This window comes from Bos javanicus, chromosome 24 (assembly GCF_032452875.1).
Source record: "Bos javanicus breed banteng chromosome 24, ARS-OSU_banteng_1.0, whole genome shotgun sequence".
NCBI lineage: Eukaryota > Metazoa > Chordata > Mammalia > Artiodactyla > Bovidae > Bos > Bos javanicus.
The window spans coordinates 6,182,721-6,209,940 of record NC_083891.1 but is presented as its reverse complement, the minus strand read 5'-3'; the positions used below and the strand labels follow the sequence as shown (position 1 = coordinate 6,209,940).

General features: G+C 35.9%; 1 long non-coding RNA gene across 1 annotated transcript; it reads right to left on the bottom strand.

The window, feature by feature from the left end:
- Window positions 1-1,194: 1,194 nt before the first annotated feature.
- On the bottom strand, window positions 1,195-26,950 carry LOC133237370 (uncharacterized). The gene is made up of 3 exons (XR_009733160.1): window positions 26,546-26,950; window positions 8,379-8,477; window positions 1,195-1,768 (listed from the first exon to the last, which is right to left on the bottom strand). It is a non-coding gene; the product is annotated as an uncharacterized LOC133237370 (long non-coding RNA).
- Window positions 26,951-27,220: the final 270 nt, after the last annotated feature.

Below are 27,220 nucleotides of genomic sequence, written 5' to 3'. Positions count from 1 at the left end.
TCACAGAGTGGATATTTTGAAACTGCTATGCTTTTACCAAACATGTGGACTCAGATGAAAAGGAATGCTATAGCAATAGTCTTCTTGTGTTTTAAGTTATTTCTGTCTTTACAGATCTTCCTAGACTTACAACAGGGTTATATCTTGATAAACTCATTGTGAGTTGAAAATATCAGATGCTGAAAATGTGTTTAATACTGAGCATCATACTTTAGCCAAACTTACAGTAAATATACTCAGAACACATACATTAGCCTACATTTGGGCAAAGTTGTCTGAAACAAAGCTTCTTTAATAATAGTGTTGAATGGCTCATGTAATTTACTGACTACTGTACTGAAAGTGAAAAGCAGAATGGTTGTAAGTGTACTGGCTGTTTACCCTTGTGATCTCATGGCTGACTGGGAGCTAGGACTCACTGCTCTGCCCAGCTTTATGAGTGTCTTATAGCATATTGCTAGCACCGAAAAAAATCCAAATTCAAAATAAGGTTTCTAGTGAATGTGTTTCCCTTTTGCACTGGCATAAGGTGGGAAAAAAATCATAATTTGAACCATCACAGGGAAAGTCTTGTACAGATAGGGTACCCGTGTGTGTGTTAGTCGCTCAGTCGTGTCTAACTCTTTGCCACCCCATGGACTGTAGCCCGCCAAGCTCCTCTGTCCATGGGATCCTCTAGGCAAGAATACTGGAGTGGGTTGCCATTTCCTGCTCCAGGGGAGGGTACTCATACTTTCTTTTAAAAAGTAACATAGAACTTGGCGATGTTCAGGTACTAAATATTTGGGGGTTTAAAATATACACTGTTTTAAGATGCCTCTGTAATATTCAATAATACCATTAGTACTGTCAAATACCCAGCAAGGCAAATTAGATTAATTGATAGAAGGAAAATGACTCAGCTGCTCCTTTCTGTTCTGCTCTAAGGGCTTCCAGGGGTCAGGGAACAAAAAAAAAAAGAAAAGAAAAACACAGAGTCCTGGTGTGATGATCAGATATGCGGAAAGAGATTATAAGGGTACTGGGTGGGGTGCTGAGTCACCCTGGTAATGGGTTCAGATGATATTTTCAACAAAATAAAAACAAATCAATTGACCAAAAATGAGCAGCAGTTGAGTCTTGACTGGAAAGGAATTGATTTCCAATACACTTATTACCAACCATATCCCATCAGTGGAAGAAGGGTTGGATCTAAGTATTTTCTTCTATAAAGCAAAAGGGGTCAGATTAAAAGAGGAACAAAATGAATTTGTATCTTTTCCTCTTTAGTCACTGTATCAATAACTCTGCAGGAAAAAATAAAAATAGCCTGTGTGTTTCACAAAAATCTCCTACTTCCATTGAGTTAAATTATGCTGAAATAATTACAATAGGTTATTCATTAATCAACTATTCCAGAGGCCATTTTCCAATAATTCATTACCAGGGGACTAATTTAACAAAATTAGCTTTCTTCACTTGAGACACCAACTCAGGGAAACTAAACTACCAGGCTAAACTACCAACAAGAGGTCTTGGAATTTAAAGAACTAGAAAGTGCTAAGTTTTCCTGGGTTGTTGACACTTCTCAGAAATGGAAATGTCAGTCACTCTCGTATTTTCTACTTCTGGCTTTATGAAATTTATTTTCCAATCTGCATTTCCATTCTCATTGCACATCTGATATATGTTCTTGTACATCAATTAAATATATTTGTCTTTCTCCTGAACATGTTACCTGAGATGGTCTAACTATCATCACAGGTGTGTCGGGGAGGCCGGTCTTCACCTGGGTGGAAATGATAATGATTAAAAGGATTACTAAAATTATACGACATTTTACCTCCTATATTAGACCATTTTGTATATTGACTAAAAGTCCAAACACACATTAATAACTTGCCAGTGTTCCTGTAATTAGTAACACAAGTAAAATACAAAATTCATCTCTTTTTGAACATACAGTATGTTCATTCAACACATATATGTTTAAGTATCAAAAAGTTTTATTGGTTCTGAGGATATGAGCATGAACGTGAAACTTTTCCTTCCTGTGTCGAGTTTACGTGAACTTTTGATATTGAATTAGTTTCCTAATTTGTGGTCTCCATGTTTTCTTTCCCTTCACAAATCCTTCTACCTTATATTGACAGAATCGAGTTTCTAAGAGTTTGATAGAACACACATTCCCTCACAACCCAGTAATATCAAGTGATTATGTTATTAATCACAACTTGAAGTTCAACTGTCTTTGCTCAGTATGCACAACTCATGGTAAATTGCCTCCTGTATTTCAGACATCCTTCTTATCTATTCATTATTAGAATGAATAATTCTAATATTAGAATTATTGCCCCAAAGTATGTTTAAAATATCCCAAGGATGCCTTAGTGGCCAACACTCATCTTCATTAGCCTCCCCCTTTATCTATGTGAGACCAGTCCCCAGCCCTCAGCTCAGGCCTTCCGTCCCCCGAGTCCTTCCCTGACGCCCACAGTCACGTGAGCATCTCGCTTTCTAATCTGCCATAGCAATTATGATTTGTATGGCTGCTGGGACGTACATAGATTCCATCACTATTTTTTTTCCCATGTGTGTGTGTAACTGCAAACAGATTGGTAATTCAAAGAAGAGTTTTACCACACTAGTGGTTTACTACTAGTTTAACGATCACAATTTGTAAGGAAACATAATTTATTAAATAAGTGTATAAAAATACTTTGCTTAATTGAATACTTCCTTTATTTACCAATTCTACTATTTACTATAGATGTGCCAGGTGAGGTGCCAGAAGGTAGGTAAAAAGAGACCTGAAAGCAAATGATTCCTAGCATTAATGAGTAACACCCCAATAAATGCATAATGTTCACAGTGAGTTACTCATTATCTGTGACTTGCTGAATTTTGCCAATATGTTTATTTTTATATTATACTCAAACTAAATGTGTATTTCATAAAGAATTGTCTCTAAAGATTATATTGTTTAAATTAGTAATTTACAGAATCCTTTTAAAAGAAATCTCAATTGTAAATGTAATCAATTTACTAATAGATATTCTTGCTCTGTCCTAAATATATGTAGTCTCTCTCTATACATCCATCAAGAGTCTGCCAAAAAATGAGAAAATATCAAAATGCAGGAGGATATGAAGTAACATTCTCAGGGGAAATTCAAGATATGACAGACAAAACAATGCAATTATGAAAAGGAAAATAATTTAGCAGAAATCCAATAAAATCTCAGTAGTCATTTTTGAATTAACTTGGGAATGGTATCAGGTAGAGAAGGAAACATTAGTATTTAGTAGATATATTAAAATCCATTCAGTAATAAAAAGAACACACCTTAAATCAAAAAGAGAAAACTAATAACTTTGAGTCAATTACAGTAATTAGATGGTGTTGGGAAGAAAGTGAGAGTCTAAATGGTGTCCCTTCCCCCATTGCTGAACAAACTCAATTACACATTTTTGTCTCTATATAACGGTTTCTTCCTTTATATTTTTATGTTTCATCTATTTCCTCCAATTTCAAAATACATAGTTGTAAATTGGTATTCCTTGACATTTATTGGATCGGTTTATTACATATGTTTCAGCACAAAGGCAAAAATACATGATCAGACATTTCTTGATGGCTTTCTTTGTGAAGAATACTGGTTCTATGAGAGTCTTGAATGCTATTATCTACAGATTATTTTGGAATCAAAGTAGATTAGAAATGGAAACATAATTTAGATGCCACTGAATTCATGTCTTTAAATATATTGGAGAACTAAACTGAATTGAATTCCAGATGTTTTCACAACTAGAAAGTGAGTCAGTACAATCCAGTTTTTTTTAACAGGATACAGACCAATTGCCTATAAATTCTTGTTTTAATTTACACACTGAAAATTGCCAGTAAGTCTGTATGAATTTTGAAAATTCACAGACCAAAACTAGTGCACTGTTCCACTATTCAGAATTGCTTTGTTGTTCAGAATATATATTCTCCCTCTCTACATATTCTTTCCCTCTCTCTAAACTACAGGAGAAACAGGGAGGCATATTATGAGAGTAAGTCTTTACCTATCGTATCTCAGGGCACGATTAATAGAAGTAATAATGTGTAGTAAATTGTTTAAAAATTGGCTATTTTGAAATCACAAGGCAAATAATGGGAAAAGAGCAACAGGTGTCTAGGAAATTAAAAATGTGCTTAGTTGCTCAGTCATGTCCAACTCTTTGTGACCCATGGTCTATAGCCCACCAGGCTCCTCTATCTGTGGGATTCTCCAGGCCAGAATACTGAAGTGGGTAGCTAGTCCCTTCCCCAGGGGATGGTCCTGACACAGGGATTGAACCCGGATCTCCTGCATTGCAGGGGCTTCTTTATTGTCTGAGCCACCAGAGAAGCCCAAATTAAAAATAGTAAATATTTCATCCAATTTTATATATCTGGATAAAAGAAATGCTTTTCTTTGAAAATAGTTTAACTTATCAACACAGAAGTTATTAAAGATAGACCGTAAGCAAAGAATTATCATATACATTGTGAACTTTATGAAACAAATACCCAGGGTAAACATTTTAAGAGGAAGATACATTCAAATTGTCATCAATTTGCATCCCCAAATTAACTTACATAAAATGCTAAGAGAGGAAGAAATGGTTTCTTTTTTTGTAACAAAGTTAACATTGTATAAATAAAACCCAAACACCTTAGAATATTTGTAATTATATATGTTGATAAAAATTTTTCCTAGATACAGTAACAATAAAAATTTCAGATTACTTGAGGTCATTTATCTATTTCCTCAGAAATTAAGACAACAAATATTTAGACAGGAATGCATAAAAGATTTCAAGGTATTACTTCAAATCACAGGGGAAAGATGATTATTTATCCAACAATGCAGAGAACATGGGTTAAATTCCTGGACTGGAAAAATCCCCTGGAGAAGGGAAATGGCAACCCACTCCAATATCCTTGGCTGGAAAATCCCATGGACAGAGGAGCCTGGTGGACTATATTCCATGAGGTTGTAAAGAGTTGGGCACGACTGAGCAACTAAACAGCAACATGGCACAATTTGGTATTATTGAGTAAAAAAAAAAATTCTACCTAACTCCTTAAAGTAGATAAACTCCAGACTTAGAAGATATTACTTTGCTATTTAATGTATTCATGCAAGGACACTTACATAAACTTTTACACAGAATAATATATCAATTCTGTTTTTGGTCTGCATATACATTCTCCTCATCCTTGTATAATTATGTTTGTTTTTGGCTCTGCCTTCTGTTTTTCGTCTATTCTACATAGAAAAGCAATGCTCATCTATCTCCTGTGTTCACTAGGATGGATGTTTCCATATTTTCTCTGTTGCCCTCCATAGACAAATATGCATATCATATGAAGGGACTATTTGCATGCAAGTTTCCTTTTTTAAAGACTGTTTTTATGTCTTGCTTTTCTCCTTGGTAACACCTCATAGAAACCCCTGTAAGTCTGCTAGTTGACAGCTGACTTGTCTGTTTGAAGGGCTCTGTTGCTGATGGCAAATTTTGACACTGCTTCTAAGAATTTCCTTTTGTATTTTTGTTTTCAGCAATTATACTGTAATATCCTTGGTGTGGATTTCTTCGTATTCATACTGCTCAGGAGTAGTTGAGTTTTTACATGTGTTATTTGTATCCTTTTTCACCGTTGAGGGTTTCCTTTTGGTTATTTTCTCTTGACCTGTCTGCCTTTTCCCTAATTTTTCATTCTTAGTAAAGATAATAACCCTGGTACTTAAAGAACTTTGATAACAAAGCCAATATCTAGGTCCTCCGGGATCACTTTCTAATACAATTTTTTCTCTTATTTGACCTCTTTTGGTCCTATACTGGCCTGCCTTGTTTTTTAATGAAAGCCAACTATTTTGTGTGACAAACACGTAGAGATTCTAAAAGAGCTTATGTTTCTCTAGAAGAGCATCACTCTTTCTTTTCTGTCATGATTTCTCTAGGATTAAGATATCTGGTGGCTCAGATGGTAAGGAATCTGCCTGCAATGCAGGAGATCCAGGTTGATCCCTGGGTTGGGAAGATCGCCTGGAGAAAGGAATGGCTACCCACTCCAGTATTCTTGCCTGGAGTATTCCATGGACAGAGGAGCCTGGCAGGCTACAGTACTTGGGGTTCCAAAGAGCCAGACAGTACTGAATGACTAACATATGTCATGTCATGAGATATCTCAAGTCCTGGTGAACTAAATAGGTTTTGGATATATTCCAATACATTTTTTTTTCTTCTTTTGATCCTTTCATAGGAAATTTTCTACTTTTTTCCTACTTACATGTTTTCAGAGGGGCAATAATTTTTCACAAGTAAATGGATCATAGCCAAAAAGCAGGTGCGACCTTAATTTTGGTAAAATGGGATTTCTGCCTTTTATATTGGTGGATAGTGCTGTGTTCAGTCGTGTCTGACTCTGTGGCCCCATGGACTGTAGCCCACCAGGCTCCTCTGTCCATGGGATTCTCCAGGCAAGAGGACTAGGATAGGTAGCCATTCTCTTCTCCAAGTGGTCTTCTCAACCCAGGGAGAGAACCCATCTCAGATGACCTTTAATTTTATAAAATGAAATTTCTGCCTGTTAGATTGGTAGATAAGTAATGGGAAAATACATAACTGAAAGTTCCTCTTCACTCTCGACGGCTGCATATAAATTGGTAAGAACCTTTTATAGTATGTTTTTAAAATATACTTGAAATTCAGGATTATAGATACCTTTCAACTCAGAACTACTTTCCTTTTCTTTAGATATCTTGACTTAAAACGTACTCACACACTACTTTAACATTGCACATAAAGAATTTTATTGTGACATTTTAATAAATGTAAATATGACTATTGGCATAAATATTGATAGGAGTCTGTATGAGCACATGATGGATGAGTAGAAATACATAGAATATTTACTTTATAAAACTAGGTATAAAATTAGATCTTTGGATTATTTTCACAGTACCCAGCTTACACAGCACACAAAAATACACATACTTAATTGGGGTTATTGAGGTTATTTTCATATGAAATTATAAAAGACCTAAAATAAAGCTTCTTCAAGTAAGCCAAGCCATTTGTATTTAATACTGTTGATTAAAAGCATGAAATTGATTTATTCTAGGTAAAGTTGTTGACCCTTTATTGGGAAATTAAAATAAATATATAATTTTTCCTTTTTCCTTCTGCTATGTAGCCTCTTTCTACCTCAACATTCAGTGGCTCTTGATACTCTTTATATAATTCTACAGTATTAATTTAGTCTCTATGGAGGCAATCCCTTTCATAAGATTAGATGGAATCACATTCATGAAGAAGATACATGGGAATGAAGGCATGTTTTAATATAATCAACCAACAAATTTCATTTCTGTATAAAAGTGTTAGTTCCTCAGTTGCATCCAACTCTTTGCGACTGCTTGGACCATAGACTTCCAGGCTTTTTTGTAGAACTCCTTGTAATATTTTTCTACTTTTTTTTGGATTTTAAATTTCCCTTATTTTACTCTTCATCTTTTCAATTAATCCAAACAGGAGGTAGAATAAAAACATTGTAGTTATGGGAGGAAGGCTTAAGAATGAGGGGATATATATATATACATACAGCTGATTCATTTTGTTGTACAGCAGATACTAACACAATATCATTAAGCAAGCATGTGTGTCTGTGTGTTAGTCGCTCTGTCGTGTCCGATTCTTTGTGACCCCGTGGACTGTCGCCTGCCAGGCTCCTCTGTCCATAGAATTCTCCAGGCAAGGATATTTGAGTGGGTAACCATTCCCTTCTCCAGGGGATTTTCCCGACCCAGGGATCGAACCCAGGTCTCCTGTGTTAAAGCCAGATTCTTTATCCTCTGAGAAACCATCAGGGGAGCCCAAAGCAATCATGCTCCAATGAAAAAATTTGTAGCTAAAAAAAATCATGTAGAAATACAAATCACTTTTCAGATTGCAAAGGAAGGAAACATTTCAAAGAGACATCTACCCCTAATTGTTAGGAATTCACTGTCTCAATGTTGCACTTGATGATAAATAAAACACGAAATCTTGAGTTTCACTGAAATAAAATTCCATGCATATTCTGTTATAGAAGTCTGAAGCAAAAAGGCATAGTTAACATTTAAAGCTTCCTCGATATTGAATTTTCTTTCTCCTTTAAAATACTACTGCTAATGTGTATGTTCAGTATTCCTACAGCGGAAACTCAGATTTTCCTGCATGTTGACAGTGGTTGGCTGATCAAGCAAATCAGTTCTAAAGATGTGAATGAATTAAGGAATCTGTGGTTTAAAATGAACCTGTTCATCATATATTCTATTTTCGCTTTTACTTTTACACTATTAATTGTAAAATATTAGCACTTACTTTTGAGGTCATAAAAGTCAAGGATCTCAGAAGAGGCAGCTTCCAGCAGGGATGAGGAGCCAGTCAGATGTGTCTGTGCTCAGCATGAGGCTTCTTCAGCTGCAAAATAAAATGAATCAACCATAGAATCCGTGACAAGCTAATGGCTATGACTGTAGTGGTCAGATGACGTTATCTCTGTATAATTAAATTTTTAATTAAAGTGACATTATAAAATAGGTGAACATAAAAATTATAAACATCAAATATTGTAGTAGTAAAAAGACAAAATTGGTTGCCTTACTTGCTAATTTGCAGTTTATTTTGAGTTTCTAAGATTATATCATATATCATAGATAAGGAGATATTAATGCATGGGTTCTTTTTTTTAATATTTTTGAGATGGATGCTTATTCTAAAAAGGGTTAGAAGCATGCACATCATTTTACCTATTCTTATAAAGCACTTCCTTGTCTTCTCATAAAAAACCTTGGTCAGGTAATCAAGTTTAACAGCAACACTGCTAACCTATGTTGACAGCATGCATGTGCCCTTGGTATGAAGTAAAGGGAAAGGTTTACTGCTCATCTTCCCAAGTTCCGTGATGTCAGTCTAAACATGAGACAAACATCATGTAAGTTCTAACTGAGGTACATTCTACCAAACGCCTGACTACTTCTCAGAACTGTCAAGGTCTTCAAAAACAAAAAGAATTTGAGAAACTGCCAGTCAAGAGACATGGCAAACAAATGCAACGCCTGCATGGGATCCTGAAATAGGTAAAGGACATTAGGGAACAAGCAAAGGAACCTGACTAGAAAACTAAATGTTTAGAAAAGCGTTTCCTTGTGCATTGGTTCATTTAATCCTCCTAGCTATGCTATGTTGTCGATATTATTTAGTTTTGCTTTGGATAGACAACTGAGGCTTAGAAAATCTTTGGCCTGTTTCTTAACAGCATCACTCTAGTATAATATTGTGGAAAATGGACTTGAATCCATGTGATTGATCATGGGTTCTTTGTTACACAACCCGGATCATGAAACGCCACCACTATGGGGCCATTGGGTATTAGACAAGATTTTTGAAACATTTATTCAAGTTTCTTAATGATGTGTGCGGTGTTATCTATTGGAGTCTTAACTAGGTAGTGCTAGGTTTCTGAAGAAGAAAATATGTTATAGAGTTTAAATGCTCAGATAGGGGAGTATGTTTCCTAGATTCAAAGTCCATGGTAACACTTGGTAGCTGGACAACCTGGCCAAATTCTCTGTGACTTTTTGCTCTCTTCTATAAAACTGGAGTAATAGAATGACATATATTTCAAGGATATATTGATAAGATTAAATTTTATATATTTAAAGTATTTACAACAATTCCAAGTGCATAATCAATGTCCAATTATCATTATTTATAACAATTCCTTAATACATTTATCAAAGAGAGTCATCAGATTAATTTGGGTACCTGTAAAATTATTAGTTTGGAAATCTTAAAGGACTATATAGATGCTATAACAGATTAATGTGATTTAAAAACACAATTACATAATTAAACAGTCCAAGATATAGCGTGGAGTGCATGACAAGTTTTGCCTCATAAACCAAATGTAGCCCTTGCTATCTAATGGGGAGGATAACCAAGAAACCTTTGATTTCTCACTGAAGTAAATACCTTATGAAGTTTAAGAATAACTCTATACTATAAATTTTTGATTGTGATAGTCCTCTTTTCAAAATTATTCAATATTTAATATTGCATTAGATTATAGATGACCAGCTGGTATTTTCAGTAAAGAGGTTTCCAAAAGATTTTAAGATTCTCACAGATGGTCTGCATTTCCTTCATTAAATTCTACTAGTATCTGCACAGCTTATTCCAGCCACTTTATGTGCCGTTAAGTAGACATTTTGGGTAAAAATTATTAGGCATTTAGTGGATTAACCTTTCATATCCTGTTCAACATGCCTCCAGCCTGAGATGTTTCCAGACCTACCATGGCTTACACACTCATACATGTGTGATTATATCTCCGGGAAATAGACCCCACAGTAGGATTTATGAAGCAAATTCATATGAATTTATAATTTGATAAAACTGTGCCAAGTTACTTGAGAAAACATGGCAATTATCCACACTTTTATTAGCAATTTATGTGACATTGTTTTCTTTTCTACAGTTTTATTGTTCTCTTTCTTCCTCTTCTATTCCACCAGCCAGATCTGGCAGGTGAAATGATAATTTGCTTTTATTTGCATCTGTATGTTACAGATTACTGGTCTGGTTAGTACCTTTTTTGAATCTGTATGTACAGATTACTGGTCAGGTTAGTACCCTATCTTATTTTGAATTGATTATATTCTGAGTAACACTTACCATCCTTTACTTCTTCTTCTTCTTTTTTTTTTTACTTTATTAAAATTTGCTCCTCTCATTCTTGCTTTCTCATTCTTATCAGCATGTTAAAGTTTTAATACATACATTATAAGCAACACACCCTTCGTCTACAGCTTCGCACTGACATATTTAAACCACCACCTGCACAGTGGATTGCTGGTGGGAAGCTGCTGAACAGCACAGTGGGCTCAGCCCTGGGCTTTGTGATGAGCCGGAGGGGTGGGTGGGGAGGGGTGGAGAGAGAGGAGGGTGTAAACTGACGGCTGATTCACCTTGGTGTAAGGCAGAGACTGACACCACACGCCACAAAGCAATCATCCTCCAGTTAAAAGTAAATTTTAAAAATAAAGGGAAAAAAAGATTCTCGCCTGCTATAAATTTGACGTAGGTTTTAAATGCAATATCTTGCATAAAACAAAAGTAGTTAATGTTTACATCCGCATATCTGTTAACATTTTTCCTGTAAATTAGAAATTTCTTGCTTAAAAATATGCTGTACACTTTGGAAGTATTTTAATTTTTTCCTATTCCACCTAGAATTTGACAAATTAAATTATGAGCATTGATATTCTAGGAAGTTAGAAATTAATTGCTTTCATATAGAAGCCAATTTTATCTGCAGTATTTCTTAAATAAAACAGGTATTTAAATCCTCAATTCATAGTAACATCTCATATGAAACTATCATAAAATAAATGAGTGAATGTCTACATTCTATCTTGTTTCTTTTTTTTTTCTTTTTCCCCTCCCTGTGGCATTCAGTGATTTAAAGTATAGTTTAGTGTCTGCTAAAATTAAACCTTTCTTTATTCACTGGGTTTGGGTAAAATTTTAACTCCTAGTCAATTACTTAAGTTCTCTGTGCTTCATGTGACTTGGGAAAAATCAGAATAATGATAGCAGTCCTTCATAAGCTTGTTTTGAGGGTTAAATGAAACAATACAAGCACATGGAATGGTATCTGGTATCAGGCAGGCACTAATTGCTTTTAAAATATATGCATCAAGTTTTGGCTTCCCCCAATTATTGGTGACCATCAGTGATTTTGTGTTACTTTTCACCATTTACCACTTTATGCATATGTTCTTATATATTTGAGAAAGGAGATTAAATTTTATTTCTACATTTACTCAAAATATTGACTTTTGTTTTACAATCAGTGTATTTTTCTGCAGCTTATATTGAAAACCCATAGTGGTTTACCTGAGTACTGATCTGAACATATTTTCTGTCTGAAAGCACAGTTAATATTTTGTTTTTCAATTTCCCTCCAAGTTTTAGTTTAACTACATATCATCTGCTTGTAAGGCAAAATGGTTTTATTGTAGATGCAAAACAAAACATGCAGCCCTTTCTTTAGTAGAGGGGACACACACACACTTTCAGTTTCCAAATATCCGTATCATAAAGGCAATTTGAAAGCAATAAACTGTCATATGCCACAGAATAATAGACGGAAAATGAAAAGTGTTCTGAAGCATCCTCTTCTAATGCTGAGAATTCTGTTCTGTTTACATATTAACTTTTCCTTTTCCTAATGTTAGATAGAAGATATACTATAGTGTTGGGAATATTATCCACATAGAGTGAAGAAGCCTTATTAAACTGGTGAAAACACTTAGCTATTAAAAGTTTGGTATGTGTTCAGAGATACTATAAAACTATTGACATGCATTTACCTTCATTTACATTTGGTAGAGGCTGATTTTGTTTTATAAGTGTGTATACATGTATGTGAGCGTGAGCGTGAAAACCTAAGAACGCTTTTCACACATTTTTTGCATTAATTGCAGGGTTAGAGAAGGTGACAATGGTAGAATCCACAGCAATTAAGTTGACTGGATAAGCTCCCAGTTGTAAAGGATAAGAACAAAATAGCACATTGTCAACAATTTAGAAACAGTTACATTAAGTATGAATTTGTGCATGAAAAGGAACACATATCTGTATGAATATATTTAAAGCGCTATGCTTTGCCCTCATTTCAATAAAAGCATAATAGTTATGTGTGATATCTGTGAGTATGTCAGGTCTAAGGAATCTCAGACATTTTGTTCAAGCATGAAGAACGGAATAGAATAAGATGCAAAATACTAGCTTATGTCATGACCATTAAAAAAAAAAAAGTGAAAAACGATATAGCAAATCATTAAGGGATCCAGGAATGAACTAATAATCTCCTAGGAAGAGACATTCTTCCAACAGCTCCAAAATTGTAAATATTTGAAAGATACAATGGGAGAGATGTCGAGAAAAATCTCATTCCAGATTTTTACTCAGCAAGTCTCATATTCTTCCTGCAGAGAGGAGTGTGAAGGAAATCCTGGCCCAGCAGCTCTATTACTCTGGGCTAGATTTTTATTATCATCATTCCTTGGTGGGCTCCAAGTTGAACATAAATCATGAAAGGAGCTCAATGAGTTGGCGAGAAAACAGATTTTTCCCGCAGTATTTATTGCCATTCCAGTACTATGGAAATTGTATGTGTGTAACAGCAGATTGAATAGTCCTGCAGAGGTTTGAAGACATAGGTAAGTGATAGATAATAAATTTTATAGATATTTCCTTCTGTGCATTCGAGACTCACTTTTGAGGCTCGTGTGATTTCTTCCATAACATTTTGCCTTAGTGAACTTATTATTTTTTTTTTCAGGAAAATCCAAAGTAAATAAAAATTAAGCTGTCGCAGATTCACAGCTTTTCAGAATTCAATATAACTGAATCTTTCTAGATTCATAGGTCATTTCTTCACTATTGTTGAGTCAACTTGGCCTCCATCCAAAGGATTTCTGAATCTTATTTCACTTAGCAACACTGACTGTATTTTCCCTTTATTGGTTTTGCACATACCCTACATCTTAAGATTATCTTATGGTACACAATTACTCTCAGAAGAAAGGGGTCCAGAAAGTCAGGTAAGGGCTCAACCGAAGATCAAAGGGAAGAGGCAAGTAGAAATTAAGCTTGAATTTTAGTGCCAGGTGCCTGAAAAACAAAGATGAAGGCAGCAGAATGAATCCTGACTCTGTGTCAGCCTTGTGAATATGAAGATCAACAGCAACAGGGAGGGCACGGCACTGCCTTTACGTAAGGTTCATTATGACAATTAAGATTGAGCAACAATCATACAGATGTATATGTGATCTAATTCAGATGCCAGGAAATTGAGCTTGTAGGTATAACTGTAATTGTTTTCTAAATGCTGTCTATGATGTAATGATATATATTAATACCACATCTAACGGAAATCAATTAGTAAAAAATTAACCAGCCCTATAAATGTTTTGACCTCTGTATTCATTTCCTATAGCTTGTGTATCAAATTACTACAAATTTAGTAGTTTTAAAAAAAGTAGCAATTTATCTTAGAGTTCTAGAGGTCAGAAGTCCAAAATCAGTATTGTAGAAGAAAGTCAAGATGTTTACAAGGCTGGCTCCTTCTGGAGATTCTTAAAAGAAATCCTTGCCTTTTTCACCTTGTACAGACTCCTCCATTTGTTGCTTCCTGGCCCGCAAACCCCTAACACTCTATCCTCTCCTCTTTTTATCAGGTCTAATTCTGATTCTGACTTCTTGCCTCTCTTCTGTAATAAGGCTTCTCAGTCTACTGGACACACGTGGATAATGTGGGCTGCTCTTCCAAATTCCTTAACGTAATCACATCTGCAACATGCCCTTGGTCATATAAGATGAACATTCTTGGGTTTCAAGGACTGGGATGTGTACATCTCAGGAAAGGAGGTCTTATCCTGTCTGATTCAAGCACCTTCTAGGTTTATACTGTTGTCCTGTCTACTAAAGGGAATAAGAAAAATGTTGTGATCGTCAAAGAACATGAATGCACATGAAAAAAAAAATGCCTACTGTAGGTCAGTGGTGGATTAGGGCTTTCCCAGGTGGCTTAGTGGTAAATAATCTGTCTGCATTGAGGAGACCTGGGTTTGATCCCTGGGACAGGAAGATCCTCCGGAGAAGGACATCGCAACCCACACTAGTATTTAGGCTGGAAAATCTCATGGACTGAGGAGCCTGGTGGGGTACAATCAATGGTGGTGGATTAGGGGCTAGCTGGAATCCTCTGGGGAAGACTAGAGAAAGGATTGGGAATAGATGAGCCCTGATAGAAAAGAATCAAGTTGGAGAAAATAGTAAAATAACAAAAAAAATATTTCTAGAAAACAGGAAACCTGACTAAAGGAGCTTGTCAAAGTCAGGAAAGAGAAGTGCTTGAGGAAGCAATTAATGATTTATGAGGTCTATAGGATGATGACATGATTATGAAAAGCTTTTTATGGGATCCTAAGACCTTGGGTTTCTATCTGATCACTCATCAGTATCATCAAATACCTCTAAACACCTCTGATATCACGATTCTTTATCAGGTCTGCTTGGTACAAAGTGGATTCTGAGCATAAGTAATACCATTTTAAAAAATGTACACTCAGGCTGAAAAGCATTTTGAATTTCTAAAGACTTTAAATTTTACCCAAGCACAATGGAAAACTAAAGAAAGTTCAGATCTGACATGGTCAAATGTCTATTTTCAAAGATAAACGTGGTGGCTGCATGCATGTTACACTGGACTGCACAAGATCAGAAACAATATTTAGACAGCATCTGTTATTTTAAATCAGAAATTGCATGGACATTAAGTACAGTAATGGCAGTTTTCATCCCTTCATGTGGTTGATGGGTATAGAAATAAATGATGGTTAATGGATAATAAAGTTTTGAGTGATGCTTTGGGGGTGAATGTACAGGACACAGTCTTTCCTGTATGTAATGATTTTCACATTTTGATCCTCAGTCCTGACTGATTTCTTAACACTAGATGTTTTTAGGACTTCTGCAATTGAAGGTCATAGAAATATTTCAGATTTAGCACAAAGAAGATAAAAGTCTTCATTAATGGCTATCCCTTCCTCACTGTCAACCTTACCCTTTGTTTATGTGGTAAATTTATTCTTCCATTTGTTCTGGGAAGATATTTTGGAATTATCCTTACTTTTTCTTTTTCTTTCCCCTTCTCCAGGGGATTATCCCAACCCAGAGATCAAACCTGGGTCTCCTGCATTGTATCCTGATTCTTTACTGCCTGATCCACCAAGAAAGCCTTTTTTTTTTCCCACTCTAGCACTAAGCCAGCAAAAAATCCTGGTCTCTATCTCCAAACTATTTCAGAATGTCATCACTTCTGAAAAATTCCATCATGGCCACTTATCTTAGTTGGTAAGTGACTTTCCATTCCAGGAGCTCCTTCATAAGAATCAGAGAAATTCTTCTAAAATGGAAGTAAGGTCTCATCACTTTTCCTGCTCAAAACACCCCCATCTGCTTCTTATTTCTCTCAGACTAAAATCAGGTCCTAATTGACTGATGCCACTTTTTTTGTTTACCTGAAACCAATCAGCAAAACATGTTTATTAATTCAATCAAAGTGTAAAAATATAAGGAGGATTTCTATGAGCTTCCTCTATCTGAAACATGGTGATTATAAAGATGATTTGAGGCACATAGTAAAGGATATTTATGGATTGAAGGATTAGCTGACCTTGGACATGCATACTTGAAGTAGTTAAAAGAAATATGTTCACCCATTTTCTATCTTGTATGCTGCTGACTCTGCAAACTGGTGAGAATAAACAAACAAAATTACCCACTATGTAGAAGTTAAAAGTTGCTGAAGATGGTAAATGGAAATACATTTTACTGTGAATAACAGCAATTTACTAAGCAATTAGCAATAGGCAATAATGTCAATCACTACTAAGATGTAATTTTTAGGATCAGGACTTGACTATTATTCTAAATTTGAATCAAGGAACATTTTACAATTTTATGGTGTTAATTATTTTAACACCCAGGGATATTTTATGGAGTAAGATGGAGAAATTAAAAAAAAATATTTAAGAGTATTTTGTCATTTAAATCATCCCTTTATTTGCAGTCATAAAATCAGTGAGTTATTGTTAGGATAGTCAATCTCTCAAGTACAAAGATGCTATAAAATATTGAACTCTGAGACGTGTCTAGGAAAATTATTGAATAAAGAAGTCAAAAGGTTTATGGAAAATGATCTTTTGTTTATAGTCAAGGGAAACATACATTTTGTACTTTCCATTGCTGTTTTACCAGGGATAAAATATTTAGTGTAGTCCTGTAAAATATATTCTTAGAGTTACAGCTAAAATGGCTAAAATGACTCAGAGCTCTAAATACTTCAGGGTATGCTTAAAGGAAATTATTTGGTGTAGTTTTTTTCCCCCCTGTTTGTAAAACTATATTGTGATGTAGCTGAAAAGTAAAATAGAAATCACAATTTTAAGAAGAAAAACTACATATGGATGTGAAAACTAAAATTAGCTCATCAGTTCCCCTGCCATACAATTAACTGAGTACTTACATTAATTAAAACCTTCCTCTTTCAAATCCGAAGCCTGCAATGAAATCATGGGCCCCCCTGGAGGAGTTGGCTATGTGCTACAAGCTGGTGAAAAAAATGTTAATATGATTGACATACCTTTTTTTGTATCTAGTTTTGGATGATTGCTAAATTGTGCTTTTATCAAAAAACTTTCTGAATCTATGTATTTAACATCATTGGTCATTTTTGCTTTGTTATATGAAAACATTTTTAAGGGAATAGGACTCTTACTATTCCCAGCCCAAAGACTTCCATTTTATTCCAGGTTTGAGTACTTTTCCACGGCACCATAGATGGTCCTGCATTGGCAGGCAGACTCTTTACAACTGTACCACTAGGGAAGTCCAGAACTCCATACGTAGTATGTATTAAGATGTTCTTGCAGGAAATGGATGGATGCTTTCCTAAAGGAGTTCCTGAAGAGAGTTTTAACCTAAACTCAAGAAGGTGGAACCAGACAATTGTCTCATCTAAAGTAAAAAGTAAGATCTTATCCAAAATAGACCAGAGATTGCTTAGCTTTAGGAAGGGCAACTTCTGGCTAGATCCTCCAGCAAAAACTTTTCACAGAAAAATGTTTACCATGTAATATTTAAAGGTCTGAGAGTTGTAGGTCAGTTAAAAGTTACCAGCCTCTAAAAATAATACTTTCCATTTTTAGAATGGTCAATCTTATTTCTCAGGAGTTGTCGAGGTGATCATTTCAAAATCAGGTCAAGCATGTTATGTCCTGGTTCAAATACACTCCTACATTTACTGAGAAAAAGGTGAAAGTGAAATTGGCTCAGTTCTGTTCAACTCTTTCCAAGTCCATGGACTATACAATCCATGGAATTCTCCAGGCCAGAATACTGAAGTGGGTAGCCTATCCCTTCTTCAGCGGATCTTCCCGACCCACAAATGGAACCGGGGTCTCCTGTGCAGGCAGGTTCTTTACCAATTGAGCTATGAGGGAAGCCCTAGAAAAGGATAAGCCTAAGTTATTAATATGACTACATTACTTTCCAGATCTATGTTTACTGTGATTGTTTTCCTCTTTTGGTTTACTCTGGGAAAGTAATTTTCTCCTAACTTGACTCATTTGTTGTTTTGTTTTTTCCAACACGTAAGAAATTTTTGCACGCCGTGTTTTGGCATCTGTTCCTCCCACCTGCGATGTTCGCTAGTATTATCCAGCTCTATGAACCAATCACCTTTTCAGTACATTTGTGCTCAATTGCTTCGGTCCTTTCCGACTCTGCAACCCCATGGAATGTAGCCCACACCAGGCTCCTCTGTCCAAGGGATATTCCAGGCGTGAATACTGGAGTGGCTTGCCATTTCCATCTCCAGGGGATCTTCCTGACCCAGAGATCAAGCCTGTGTCTCCTGCGTAGGTAGGTGGGTTCTTTATCACTGAGCCACCTGGGAAGCCCCATCCTCTCAGTGAAGACTGTACTGTTTAAAATTTCCATACTGCCCAGTCTGTTAATTCTGTTTTGTTAGGTCTCACCACTAATATTCCATAAATGTTTGCTCATCAGTTGCTTATTACCTTCATATTCCTTTATAATATAAGCTCAAGGAGGATGAAAAGTCATTTTTATCCAATTCTATATTCCAGCCCTTCTTGAAGTACCCAGTCCATATTTATTTGTTTATTCAATTAATTAAAATTGAATAACAGCATTTGCTTGTTGTTCTTCTGTGTTAATACTTAAAGCAAAGTATTTTGACTGAAGTTTCTCTCCAGTTTACCTGCTGTGTGAAATTGAATACCTCCACTCCAAACTATATACAGGGTTTGGGGAGGCTCTGTCAATATTGAGAGGCTAATCACTTCATGGGAAACAGATGGGGAAACAGTGGAAACAGTGTCAGACTTTATTTTGGGGGGCTCCAAAATCACTGCAGATGGTGATTGCAGCCATGAAATTAAAAGACGCTTACTCCTTGGAAGGAAAGTTATGACCAACCTAGATAGCATATTCAAAAGCAGAGACATTACTTTGCCAACAAAGGTCCGTCTAGTCAAGGCTATGGTTTTTCCAGTAGTCATGTATGGATGTGAGAGTTGGACTATAAAGAAAGCTGAGTGCTGAAGAATTGATGCTTTTGAGCTGTGGTGTTGGAGAAGACTCTTGAGAGTCCCTTGGACTGCAAGGAGATCCAACCAGTCCATTCTAAGGGAGATGGGTCCTGGGTGTTCTTTGGAAGGAATGATGCTAAAGCTGAAACTCCAGTACTTTGGCCACCTCATGCGAAGAGTTGACTCATTGGAAAAGACTCTGATGCTGGGAGGGATTGGGGGCAGGAGGAGAAGGGGACGACAGAGGATGAGATGGCTGGATGGCATCACTGACTCAATGGACGTGAGTTTGAGTGAACTCCAGGAGTTGGTGATGGATAGGGAGGCCTGGCGTGCCACAATTCATGGGGTCACAAAGAGTCGGACACGACTGAGCAACTGAACTGAAATGAATTGAAGCATTTGCTGGAGAAGTTGCCTCCGGGATGTGGACAGTCTCTAAACCACATTCTGTTGTTTATGAGTGACTGACAGTGTGGAGGTGACCATAGAGAACCTTAGGTTGCTTGATTCTTGTTTTCACCTTTTCACAATCTGTGTTTCTATGAACAAAATATTATGTTCAAGTTAAGCTCGGTTTTAGATAGCACAGTCTTTACTGAGAAGGTGACTGATTCATGTCAGAGAACAGCGCAGAGAGGAGGAGGGCATATGCCAAGACACAGAGTGCAAGCAATTTCTTACATGTTCAAAAAACAGCAAAAAGTGCTTACAAGCTAAGCTCAATTAGCTAAACATAGTATAGCTAAATTCTCTCACACTTTGTCATAGACACTGAAATAGTCCTGTAAAACTCTCAGGAGAAAAACCATTTTCTAAATTTTAGACATTTTACACCTTTCAGCGGGCAGCGCTCTGTCCTAATTTCCCTTCCCCTGTTCCACTCTGTGCAAAGCCCTCCTGCTTGATTGATTGGAATTTCTTCCTTATCATCCTTCCTCATTTCTAGCTACCTCCTCTCCATGGGTGACTGACGTAATGAACTTGATGTGTATCATTGAAATTCTGTCCTTGATGAGTACTGTAGTTTTTGCACAACAAAATTTATTAAATCTATCAGTGCTTCTTACTGTGTATCTGATACTTCTAGCCACTAAATAGCATCTCACAGTGGGTATGTCCCTGGCTTTAATTAGTCACTCTAGTGATGGTGGACACCTGAGTTGCCCCATTCACAACCACCCCTGTCACAAATACAGAAAGATCAACCTCTTAAATGGACCACCATGAACCTATCACTATGAAAGGGGTTCTGTTTAAAAGAATCTATTCAAGGGATATTAAGGAAGATTTAACTTGGGAGTTTTGAATTAATGTAATCAATCACTGAATCAAAATGATCAACAAATAATCAAATGATATTGTCTTGGTATGAGTAGAAAGCCAATAAAAGTAGAAAGCCAATAAAAATATAAAGCCAAATAAAAGCAGGAGAAGAAAAATACACTTGGAAAATTTCTTTGTAGAAATTTCCAAAGTTAATATTTGATGTTGTAATGGTCAAAGAAAATGTTCAGTAATGAGACAAGATCTGTGACTCAGAAGTTCAATCAATCACAAGAGAAAAATGTGAAATCAAATCTATGACTATAAAAATTATAAAATATCTCATTTAGCAAATGGTAATGAAAAATTACTTATCTCTAGACCAAATGTCTATTGAAAACATTCTGTAAAAATGTCTACATTGCTATGAAATGGTATGCTTAAATTCTTTTTTTTTTTAATTTTTACTTAATTTTTGTTTTTTATTTTTTAACTTTACAATATTGTATTGGTTCTGTCATATGCTTAAATTCTAATTAGAAAATTTGTTTTAATATTAAACATGCATATATGTGTGTATATATAACACAGGAATTAATTTTTTTTAATTTGTAGAAAAATCAGTTTTAACTATGGTTAATCATAAAAATAATTTAAATTTTAGTATAAATATAAATGTTAGTATAAATATTTTCTTTTATTTCAACATTCATTTTTACTTTCTAGGACATCAGAGTTAAATGTTATTTAAATCTAATAGTTTTTTCAGACAATTTTCATGTAGATAATACATTTTGCAGGTAACTATATATATTCTACCCATTAAACAATACAGTGAACATCTTAAAATTATATTATGGTATTTTTGCAGTTATGCTGAGCTAACATATTAGAATAGTATGTTTGATGACTTGAAAATGCTTAGTTACAGCTACAAGGAAAAGAAAAACACTTTTTCAGACTTGTCAGAAATATTTTCCATGAGATTTGTAAAAAAGTGAAAAGTTTGACATTTATTCCATACATTTTGCAAGAACACAAAATATTTCTTGAAAATAAAAACTATCTTGTCCTGGAATTATATATCCAAAAATAAAACAGTTAAATAGAAGCAGGGAAAAAAGAGATTTATTTTAAAATGAAATGCTAAATTTGTCAAGTACCCTCTGGTAAACTTACCTGAAGAAAGTCACTTCTAGATTTATTCAAAATGTAATTTAGAACATATTTATAAACTAAATAAATGTTTTATATATATATGTGTGTGTGTATATATATATATATATATGTATATATATATATATATATAGTATAAAATATAAATGTAAGGGAGAAGAATAAAATGTCCAAAAATTCTGAACTCATAAAGCAAGCCAAAGAACTGTGTGGCATTCTGTGACCATATAGTCATTCAGAAATTATCACTATTCCATACTTTATATCTGCTATCCTCTTGCTTTTCTTAAGAGTTTGGCTTTACGTGTGCTTCCTTATGCAATATACCATCTCTTTTTTGCCTATTCTAATACTTTTTAAAATTAAAAAAATGTTATTATGTGTTTTCTTCTATATGTTGTCATTGTTTTTCATCATACTCTGATCAATGTTTGAAAAATTAAAGCCCACTGATTTTTTTGGCCCATATTTAGCAGAATTTGTATAATATTTGTTAATAAAGAATGAACATTTATTCAAATATGTACTTGTTTTTGAAATATTCTTAATATTTTTAATTTTTGTGGATTCTTTTTGATTTTATTGATTAATGGGAGATTTATATTTTGATGCCTCAATGGGATAAGTTGAGGCATTAAAGCACACTCAATGAAACACGGATCTTAATCAACATAAAGATCATTAATGATTCCTGTATCACAAGCCAGGAGCAATATACATCCAGGATCCTCCTTCAAAGGGGTATCAATCTATATACACAGTTTCCAGATAATGTCCATTTCTCTCATGCTGTGATACCTTTTGACTTTCAAGTCATAGGTAAATGTTTAATGCTGGTTTGAAATGCTTTCTGAGAAATCTTGTTGTTTGGGGGCTTCCTGATTTTTTTACTACATCAGTCAAGCAGATAGGAAATATGCACGTGACTAAATGTCCATTCTCCATCCATGTGTGCTGTGTTGTTGCTTCAGGTATATCCTACTCTGTGCGGTCCTAAGGACTATAGCCCACCAGGCTCCTCCATCCATGGGATTCCCCAGGCAAGAATCCTGGAGTGGGTTGCTATTTCCTTCTCTAGGGGGTCTTCCCAACCCAGGGATCAAACCTGCATCTTATGTCTCCTCTACAGGTGGGTTTTTTACTACATAAGTAGCCCTGCCCACTTCCAAAATCCATAAATTCTATATACAATGTAGAAGACAGTCTCTTCAATAAGCAGTGCTTGGAAAACTGGACAGACACATATAAAAGAATGAAATTAGAACATTATCAAACATCATATACAAAAATAAACTCAAAATGGATAAAGGACCTAAGTTTAATGTCAGACACTGTGAAACTATTAGAGGAAAATATAGGAAGAACTCACTTTGACATAAATTGCAATGATATCTTTCTTGATCCACCTCCTAGAGTAATGAAAATAAAAACAAAAATAAATAAATGGGACCTAATGAAGGAAAGTTATGACCAACCTAGACAGCATATTCAAAAGCAGAGACATTACTTTGCCAACAAAGTTCCGTCTGGTCAAGGCTATGGTTTTTCCTGTGGTCATGTATGGATTTGAGAGTTGGACTGTGAAGAAGGCTGAGTGCCGAAGAATTGATGCTTTTGAGCTGTGGTGTTGGAGAAGACTCTTGAGAGTCCCTTGGACTGAAAGGAGATCCAACCAGTCCATTCTGAAGGAGATCAGCCCTGGGATTTCTTTGGAGGGAATGATGCTAAAGCTGAAACTCCAGTACTTTGACCACCTCATGCGAAGAATCAACTCATTGGAAAAGACTCTGAGGCTGGGAGGGATTGGGGGCAGGAGGAGAAGGGGATGACAGAGAATGAGATGGCTGGATGGCATCACTGACTCAATGGACGTGAGTCAGAGTGAACTCTGGGAGTTGGTGATGGACAGGGAGGCCTGGCGTGCTGCGATTCATGGGGTCGCAAAGAGTCGGACACGACTGAGCGACTGAACTGAACTGAACTGAACTGAATGAAACTCAAATGCTTTTGCACAGCAAAAGAAACTGTAAGCAAGGTGAAAGGACAACCCACAGGATTGGAGGAAATATTTACAAACAAAGCAACCAGCATGGGACTAATCTCCAAAATACACTGACAGCTCTATGTCAAAAACAAAACAAACAAACAAACAAACAAAAAATAGAGGACATAAATATACATTTCTCCATGAAGAGATACAAATAGCCAAGAGACATATGAAAAGATGTTCAACATGACTGATTATCAGGTAAATGCAAATTGAAACTGCAATGAAGTAATTATCACCTCACACCAGTCAAAATGGCCATCATCAAAAAAAGTCTACAAACTATAAATGTGGGAGAAGATGTGGAGAAAAAGAAACCCCCTTACACTGTTGGTGGTAAATTAAATTGGTACAACCACCATGAAAAACAGTATGGAAGTTGCTTACAAAACTAGAAATAGAACTACAATATAACCCAGCAATCCTACTGCTGGGCATATATCTAGAGAAAACCATAATCCAAAACGATCCGTGCACCTCAGTGTTCATTGCAGCACCACTTACACTAGCCAAGACTTGAAGGCAACCTCATGGACAGAGAAATGGGCACAGATGTGGTACAGACATAAAATGGAATGTCATTCAACCATAAAAAGAATGAAATAAAGCCATTTAGAGCAACATAGATGGATCCAGAGATTATCATACTAACAGAAGTAAATCAGAGAAAGACAAATACCATATGATATCATTATCTAGTAAATAAAACAAATGAGCTTATTTACAAAGCAAACAGACCTATCAATATAAAAAACAAACTTAACAAAGAGAAAATATAGTTGGAGGGATAAATCAGGAGATTTGAATGAATATACACATCCCAGTATACATAAGATAGACAAGAAACAAGGTCCCGCTGCACAGCACAGGGGACTCTATGTTCTGTGATAGCCTATATAAGAAAAGAATCTAAAAAACAGTGAGTGTATATATGTATGAATCACTTTGTTATATGCCTGAAACAAAACATTGTAAGTCAACTATAGTTCAATAAAGTTAAAAATAAAAAAATTAAAAATCCCAAATTCATAAATTCTGTTTTTTTCAACAGATGATCTTGTCACATTAGGTGTTACATCTTAAAATTCTTATTTTTTGTTTCACTTTTTTTTTTCCAGATAAGATTTTCCAATGAATAGAATTCTGCCTAGCATTATATTTCCATATTTCCAAGAGCATCTGGCCTGAGTTTTTCATCACCTCAGTGTTTCACAAGGAAGAGAATATCATAGACTTTGATGCTAGCATTTGGGGTTAGGTGAATTCTGAGATCTGCAATGTATTGAAAGTATCTTTTCAAATATGTTGGTAGTGTATTTTGAAGGACAGAAGTTATTACTCTTAATGTGTTTGCAACCTCAGCCTTTTAATTTTTATTCTCTTCTGTTTTGGGAGCTTGACCTAACACCTATGTCTTCCTAAAGTGGAGATGATTTGCTTTAAACTTCTGTTAATCCGCCTGCACTGGATGCCTCTGCCTTCTAGCCTAAGAGCAGAGTGGGGTGCCCAGCTTATTGTCCAAAATAATGTGGGGAGAGTGAAGGCATGAGGGGTGTGTAAGGTGAGGTATGTGCACAGGACTCGGAGAACACCAGGGAGCATGTTCTGTTGTGCCAGTTGCCCAAGCACAACCAGTTGTGACCCTTGATGACACGGCCTCCATCATTACATCAAAATGGCGCCAGAGTGCCATCCCGACAGCAGAGACAGAAATCTCTTTTCTGGTTCTTTCAAGACTCTGACTTCTGTCTCCTCTGGAGGGCCCTCAGTATCACCAAACACCAAACCACTGAGCAAAACACCAGTGATCAGACTCATGAAGCCCCACAGGCTCACTGGAGATTGAGGAACTAGATTATTGACCAAATACAATGTTTAATTTGCTCTGTACCAAACATCTTATACTTTGGTTTTAACTAATCTCAGGCTTATTTGTATAGTTAGTGCTGGACTTGATGGGGACAGTGCTGTTGGCATTACATAATGGATTTATGTGTTTTATTTTAAAGTGTTCTTGCATGACTCAAAATAATGCACTTGAAAAATGTTCATCAAGTATTTTGCTTATACAGTGGAGGTCCACTCATTACCATGCACAAATGAGCTGTATCCTAATTCCTGCCAAATCTTTGTGTCTCGCTGAGCCCATCTCCAACTGTGCTGCACAATAACCCTTCTTTTATAATTAAATATTCCCCTGGAAACATCAGCTAAAGGGCATTAATATTTAATCACTTCATGCCCTATATTTTTTATGTTACAAAAGCACTCTACAAGTCCAAGAGATTATTTTTCCTTTACTGGAATCTCAACTGAACTCACAAAGCTCTCTCTGTTTTTTTTGTTTTTTATTTTTTGTTTTCTTGTGGCTTTGACTAGCCTACTTGTGTCTGTGAAAACCTCCTGTTACTTAGATATTTTCTTGTAAATCAGGACTCAATATCACCTTATGATAAGCTTGTTATAAAAGTGTAAAGGACTTTTCTTTTTCATTTCTCAGTCAGCTCACCAGAAAACCTCATTTTTTATGTTTTGTGGTTTTTTCCCATACAAATGATTTCCCATCCAGTTAATGCAATGACTGGGCCCGCATACGGGATGGTTTACACTGACAGCATTAGTCCAGCACCCAGTAATGAGACCTCACAAGGAGTGAGACTAGTTTCACCCATCCTGCAATATTGCCGTATTCTAATATCCTGGGGAGATATGTCAGAATTGCTGCAACTATGTTTGATGAAACACACAGTTACTGGATGTCTGCTACTGACACAGCGTGCCTCTCCCATGCCCCTGCTCACTTTGGGTACCTGTGGGCCAAGAGTCACATTCCAGTCCTTGCCTCTGATGCCTGCAGCCCAGTGTCCAGGAGAAGGATGACTCTGCCAATTCCTCCCTGGTCCAAAAAGCATAAAGAAGGCCAAGCACCGAAAAACTGATGCTTTGAAATTGTGATGCTTGAAAAGACTCCTGACTTAGACTACAAGAAGATCAAACCAGTCAATCTCAAAGGCAGTCAGTCCTGAACATTCATTGTTAGGACTGTTGCTAAACTTGAAATTCCAATACTTTGGCCACCTGATGCAGAGAGCTGGCTCACTGGAAAGGACCTTGAAGCTGGGAAAGATTGAGGGCAAGAAGGGAAGGGGGGGGCAGGTCAGAGGATGAGATGGTTGGATGGCATCACTAACTCAATGGACATGAATTTGAGCAAACTCCTGGGAGATGGTGAAGGACAGGGAAGCCCGGAGTGCTGCAGTCCATGGGGTCACAAAGAGTCAGAACTGGACTTGGCAACCACCACAATGTCAAGAAATATAGATTCATCAGTTTTCACTTCACAGAGAAACCAGTACCAGAGGAAAATACAGTTTAAATGATAACAAAAAAGTGTTTTTTTTTTTTTAAAGAGAACTATTTAAAATTAATGTAAATCAAAGGTATTTCCTGTTGATGTTTTGTAGTTTGGTATACTTTTCCTTTTT